We start from the raw sequence: 7,026 nt of genomic DNA on the forward strand, positions 1-7,026 counted from the left end.
TGCCCCCCCCCCGCGGCCAGGCGCCGGCTTCCAGCTGTTGATCCTAGAGAGACGAAGACAGGGCACCGCGGCACCTTAACAATGGTTTTTACTGTGGTGGAACACATGCAACGTTAAACGTACCATTTTAACCACAGTTAGGCGTACGGTTCAGTGACATTAAGTGCAGTCACACTGCTGTGCAACCATCACCGCCATCCGTCTCCAGAACTTTCCATCCTCCCACACCGACACTCTCGTGCCCATTAAGCAGTAACTCCTGTCCCCCAGCCCCTCCCCAAAGCCCCTGGAACCTCTCTCCTACTGTGTCTGTCTCTGTCGACATGGCTTCACTTGGGAGCTCACCCCGTCATTGCTGCCCCAGCCCAAGGTTGCACAGGCCAGCTCTCTGCAGGGCGGGAGGCAAGAATCACCACGTGTGACTATCTGCAGGTTTCCATCTTGCTTTATAATTTAATTTAGCGTAAGCATGTCCCTGTGCTACTGAGACTTCTCCCAACGTATGTTGACGGCTGGGATGCGCTCCCACGTGTTCAGCCGGGCCCTCTGGTCAGCGAGCGGCCGTGTTCGGACTTTCACGTCACAGATGACTGTGTGGTGGACGTCGGCATCTCTGTCTGTGTCCGTCAGTGGCTTCTTAGAAGAATGACTGGTTGAAAGGCTTTGATGTTTTCCAGGTTCCCCTCTGGGCAGTGTGTGCCCGGGCACCCCCTGGCAGGGCGCATGAGCTGCCCTCTTAAGTCCTGTCCCTTGAGACAGGATTTCAAATTACATTTGTGATTTTGTTCTGAATGTAAAGGTAATACGGATTCATTTTAGAAATGGACAAATGGAGAAAAGCATAAACAGTAACATTGAAAACACAGTGACTTCACCCTGAGAATTATTGTTGACATTTTGGTAGATATCATTTCTGTTCTTTGGTGAATATATGCAGCTACATTGGTGAGTCTGTATGTACATTTTTAGGTAAAAATGATGAATAGAGAGGAAATTTTATATGAGCCAAACTAATATATCTATATAATTGGGATCAAATGATCTATACAGACGTATTCTGATATCTCTTCACATAATATCATCATCACTGTTGTTGGATAGCTAGGGAATTTCCAGTTTTGCTGTAACATTTTTGGGAGTTTGTCATATTATTAAAGTAACAGTAAAGTGCAGTGAACACCCTTGGAGAGCGGTCTTCGGCACATCTCTGGAGAGTTCTAGAAACAGAAGGAAAGAAAGCGTTAGGAACACCACCTCGGAACGCGTGCACCTCTGTCACCAGCAGGAATTACCCTTAAAAGCAAACAACTCTGTCAACACAGTGAAACCACTCTGGTGGCCCCCGATGCTCCCCTGTTATTTCCGTTGGAATCGCCTGATTATTGCGACGGGCCATTTCCGCTGCTCTGACTCTCGGTAGACGTAGGGGCTCTCAGCCCTTTTCAGTCGTGTATGCTGTACCGCGCACCTTTGCTGACATGCAGAAGCTTTTCTTGTTTGTGTTCAATTCCACCTTTTCCTGTAGAAGTTCTTTCTCTGCTTTTATGCGTAGAGACTTCTTCCTGATCCTGTCATCGACACGGTGGCCAGGCTTCTCTCCTCATTGTTATGAGCTCATTTACATTTAAGTCTTCACCAGGCGTCAGGGGCCTGATCTGATTTTTTCTGCCCATCACCAGTGTTCCCAGTAGCGTTTGTTATGTGGTCAGCCCCTTTCCCGCTGGCTTATAACCCAGGGCCAGTCATCGGCACCGCTGAGCCCTGAGCTCCCGGGGTCTCGGTCCCGTGGACACCACACTAATGCTGCGCTCGCCGCCTGCAACTCTTGGTCCTCTGTCCTAACCAGGTTTTCAGTTCTTGGAGGGTAGGAGCTGTGAGCAAATGAGTACGTGAATGGAAAAGTAAGGATAGGTTGTTTGGAGATAAAATGTGATGTTCTGTGTGGTAGCTTCCATTGTCAGAATTAGCACCTAGTAGGCACCTAAAACTGAAAAGCCGGAGTTCTTTTCTCTTTTGGCACCCAGAAACCTAGAGCCAAATTTAAAGTCCAGTTGGAGTAATTCCATCATCATGCCAGATGCTTTTACTTACCTCTGTTTTAATGATCTAATTGGATATGTGCCATTTACAATAATTGCTCCAAAAATGTCCTTGAAAGTAGGGAAGGTATAAGTAATAATCCAAAGAAGAAGAATCAAGATGAATTGTGGCAGCTTGTTATGCTAATTCTCCAACCATTAAAAAGATTCGGAAACAGGAAAACTGAGCCCCAATTCCTTATTTTGCAGGGAGATGGTACATAAAGCATTTAAACATTCTCCTTTCCTTCATTTCTTTTCTGATTAGAGACTGTTTTTCCCCCTCTAAGATTTTATAATTCAATATTTAGTGTTGTCTTTAAACAGTTCCTCACACGCCGTCGTCATGGTTTCTCTGTGGTGCGTGAAAAAGGTGGGAACGTAGGTGCTGGCCTGCACCCCGGTATTGTGCCCTCCGCCCCTCCACCCCTCCGCCGCCAGGCACCTGGCAATCTGCACAGAAGGTGTTTCCTGGGGCTTCTGGGACCCTGGCTCCGGGGTCAGCTCTGAACTATTTTCACCTCAAAGTTCCTGACTCCGTGGGACCAGGTGGGGCCCAAGAGTGTATATTTCCCAAGTTCCCAAGTGATTGTTTTCACGCACTTCAAGTTTGAGAGCCACCGGGAAAGTAGCAAAGCTAATGCACAGGTGCGATGGTCATTTTCTAGATCACTGGTACCCAGAAACCTGAAACAAGACATTTATTCTAATCCCCTTGGTACTTGCTAAGCATATAGAGATAGCGCCCTCTTCTGGCTCCGTGCTGTAACTGCGAGTATTTTACAGCCAGGGCGTTTTTGTTGCTTAATATTTGAGCTTTAAAGCAGAAAAACGACAATATTGCCCCACTGGCGTGGCTCAGTGGTTGAGCATCGACCTATGAACCAGGAGGTCGTGGTTCAATTCCCGGTCAGGGCACAGGCCCGGGTTGCAGGTGTCAGCAGGCACAGATGAGAGAGACTTTTTGCCAACAGGACTGTCCACCTCTCACTGATGCTCGCGCTGTGGGAAGGCATCGGCTGTGAGTCATGGCTGTGCGCTATCTCCTTTAACAAAAAGTAAACATTTAGTGCTTTTTAAAGAAATGGAGTGTAAGAAACATCTGAGGAATAGAAGAGAAAGAAACTGAAAATAAATGGCAAATCGGACAGAGCTCCTGGGCAGGCTTCTGAGATTCAGCACCAGGTTCCGATTCTGCAGGGCGGGGCCAGGGGCTCTGCATTGCTGAGGAGCGCCCCCTGGAGCTGGGGAGACCCCTGGCCCCCTGGAGCTGGGGAGACCTCCGGCCCACACCTGGGACAGCAGGGACACGGCACACTAGAACCCGTCAGCCCAACCGGGCCCTCTGCCTGCTGTATGTCCTGTGAGCTAAGCTAAAAATGGGTTTCACATTTTTAAATGGTCAAAAAGTCAAAAGAATATTCGTGACATAGAAAGTACGTGAAACTCAGTTTCAATGTCCAGTTTTGTCAGATGCCAGACTCACCACTCTTTCATATTGTCGGACTGCTGTCACAGGGCAGTTAAGTACTTGGAACAGAGACCCTACATGGCAGGGAACCTCAAATGTTTACTAGTTGACCTTTACAGAAAGGGTGCACCCACCCTAGCCGGGGTGCTCAGTGGTTAGAGCGTCGGCCTGCAGACTGAAGGGTCCGGGGTTTAATACTGGGCAGTGGCACATGCCCAGGTTATGGGCTCAATCCCCAGTAGGGGGTGTGCAGGAGGCAGACGATCAATGATTCTCTCTCATCATTGATGTTTCTATCTCTCTTTCCCTCTCCCTTTGTCGCTCAAAATCAATAAAAATATTTTTTATTAAAAAAATAAAAATAGATTAAAAAATAAAAAAGAAAGCTTGCACCCAGTTCATACATAGGCCAAGGGTGAAATAGCCAGCAGGGGGCAGCAGAGAGCTGTTTCCAGGCCAGTGTTGACCTCAGGTTGGGTAATTAGAAATGTGGCAGAGGGAGAGGAAGCTATGATATGGGCCTAAGGTAGAAATGCCTGGGCAATTAACACGAGATAAAGTGGGGATAGGTAGGAGTGAGTAAGCAAGGCCTGGGGTAAGTAGGGCAGTCAGAAGCGATTCTGTTGCTGGAGCAGAAAGACAAGGCCTGCAGGGTGTCGGCAAGCAGGCAGAGAGGTGAGGCCAGGCGGGTGCGGAGGCCCAGGAATGCTGTGTAGGGCTTGGACTTCAGGAGGAGGCAATAGGGAGCCACTGAGGGGCGTTAGGTGGTAGAGTGATAGCATCGCATCTGGGGGGACGGACTGTAACTCTGGTGGCTGTGCCCCTGGGATGCTGTTGCAACAAACAATCCAGGGTCCAGAGGATGAGGCAGAGCAGCCGCAGTGCAGGTGACAGCCCGACCGCGGGAGGGCTCCGTGCTGTGCCTGGGATCCGAGCTTTGCGGGGCCAGGCTGGAGAGCCACGTTGCTGTTTTTCTCCCTCTTGCCCATTTGCTCTCTGCTGTCACAGCCGCCGTGACGCCGCTGGCGGGAACCTTTCCTCTCGGTGGCTCCTGCGGATGTGGCCTCGCCGTTGCAGGCTGGCCTTGCTAGCTCGTTTCGGTCTCAGGGCGTGTGTCTTCATGGGGGAGGGCACGCAGACTTTCAGAATCTGGTGAGCACCACGAACCCCGGAAAATGTGCGCGGGCAGGGGCTCCGCATCTGAGATGCTGGCAGGGCCTGCGCCTCCTTGAGGCCCGCCCAGTGGAGGACCCTGCCCAGGGCTGCACAGTTCAGGGTCGGCTGGGGGTCAGGGGGCAGCTCACTGAATGTCAGACACTGTCTGCCCCCCTCCCAAAGGCCTCCCTGCCCGCCCTGCTTCTCTCACCACCTGCCCTTCCTCCTGTCTTACGGAGAGGATTTGAATACGTGCCGTTCTTTGGAGTCAAACCTCCCGAACGCTCAGGACGGGAGCTGCACGGACCCCTGGACAGCAGGCGGGTGGCTCTGCTGGTGTCGGGCTGCCTCCCGGCTCCCCCCACACACTGGGCCAGGGAACACTGTGTTCACAGAACTCTGACCACACGAAGCTCTATCTTGGGGTCTTAATACATCATAAATCCCCTTTCCTTGGAACAAAAAGAGCTCTGTGTTAGAAGCTGTCTTGTTTAGGAAATTATTAGCCTCTATAGCTAGAAATAAGGAGATTACATTTTTTAAAAGATTAATTTAAGCTCCACAACAAGGAACATTTAAAGGGAATATAGTCATTCAATTATAAAATACTTCCAGAGAACAAAATAGAAGCTTGGAAGCCTGAACTATTTTTCAAATTCTCCAGATTTAGAAAATCGAATCCAATATCGACTTTTAATAAAAGCAGCCATTCCCAGCAATTATTATGGTCTCTTTGTGTGTGTGTGTGAGTGTGTGTGTGTAACAATAGCTTTACTGGAATATATGTTAGATAGCATAAATTTCATCTCTTTTAAGTGCGTAATCTAATGATTTTAAAGTAAATTTATAGTTATGAAGTCATCACCACAATCTAATTTCAGAGCATTGCTACCCCTCCAAATCTTACATTTTCATTGTAAGACGTGACATTAGAAAAATAGTCACTTTATTCCTTCTTGCATTTGCACCGTCTGAGTTATACCCTCACTGACACGGGCCTTTGCCGGTATCTCTCCAGGCAGGCGCGAGACCGCCGGGGCTAAAATCCTGCAATCTTATCAGCGGCTGAGGTGAGTGTCGCAGACAGACAGGCCCTGGAACACAGACCCGCGGGGAGCTGAGGTCTCTGCACTTCCAGAGGTCACTGCTTTGGAATGTAACTTTTTTTTTTTTTTAGATGATAAAGTACCTGGAAAAGATTCAGAGATATTTCCAGATTCTTAGGAAAAGCCTTCTAGACACTAGCATGGTGTTTTCTCACCAAATGTTCTGTTTTGTTTCTTAAATTCTCCTGAAATGTCCCAAGGAAACCAAGTATTATTTTTGATGGCACGTTCAATGAAATTCTAAACCGAGTCTTTGCTTTTATGAATCATTCATGCCGCCAATATCCTCGAATAAACATCGGTGGACTTGAATAATGGCCTGAGTGAGGTGAACTTCTTTTTACAGAAAATATATTTTATTGATTTCAGAGAGGAAGGGAGAGGAAGAGATAGAAACATCAATGTTGAAAGAGAATCATTGATCAGCTGCCTCTTGCACGCCCCCTACTGGGGATCAAAGCCTGCAACCCGGGCCTGTGCCCTGACCAGGAATCAAACTGTGACCTCCTGGTTCGTAGGCCAATACTCAACCATTGAGCCATGCCAGCCGGGCAGATGTTAACTTCTTTACACAAAATTCCGAACAGCGGCAGTCTGGATGCCGGCAGGCGCACGCCCGGTTCCCCGGCGCCCACCGAAGTGTCGCTGGAAGCTCCCACCAGCAGCTATGTTTTGGCCACAATGAGATTTTCCAATCTCAGGACTTTTTCGCTTGTCACGCCCCCCCCCCACCCCCCCAATGCTTGTCGCACAAGTTTCTGATTTTTCTCGTGGTGGATTTTTACATCCATGACATTTCTGGTGCTTCTGCCCGTGTGGTTTCCAGAGGGACCACACCAAAAAGGGAACACGCGTGTGGCTTCTGGATTCAGAGCCGCCAGGCTGCCCGCCGGGCCCTGAGCTCCCAGCTGTTGCAGGTCACACCTGCTGTTCCTACATTCAGATCCCGACTTCATGCCCTGCACCCAGCAGCACATCCAAGTGGGGCTCTGCTAAACGTGAGGAAGTTAAAAACACACACAAAAAAAGCCCCAAAGCCCTAATGGGTTTGGCTCAGTGGATAGAGCATCAGCCTGCGGACTCAAGGGTCCCAGGTTCGATTCCGGTCAAAGGCATGTACCTTGGATGTGGGCACATCCCCAATAGGGGGTGTGCAGGAGGCAGCTGATCGATGTTTCTAACTCTCTATCCGTCTCCCTTCCTCTCTGTATAAAAC

The 7,026-nt window shown here is 49.2% G+C and overlaps 1 protein-coding gene across 1 annotated transcript in view; it reads left to right on the plus strand.

Annotated features, from left to right (window-relative positions):
• SYTL3 (synaptotagmin-like 3) overlaps positions 1–7,026 on the plus strand; it is a 37,821-nt gene that overhangs the window by 8,057 nt on the left and 22,738 nt on the right. The window contains exon 3 of the mRNA XM_014545070.1: positions 5,723–5,774. The gene's annotated coding sequence lies outside the window, so the exon portion shown is untranslated. The remainder of the gene's footprint in view (positions 1–5,722; positions 5,775–7,026) is intronic.

This window comes from Myotis brandtii, unplaced genomic scaffold (genome assembly GCF_000412655.1).
Source record: "Myotis brandtii unplaced genomic scaffold, ASM41265v1 scaffold395, whole genome shotgun sequence".
NCBI classification, from domain to species: Eukaryota; Metazoa; Chordata; class Mammalia; order Chiroptera; family Vespertilionidae; genus Myotis; species Myotis brandtii.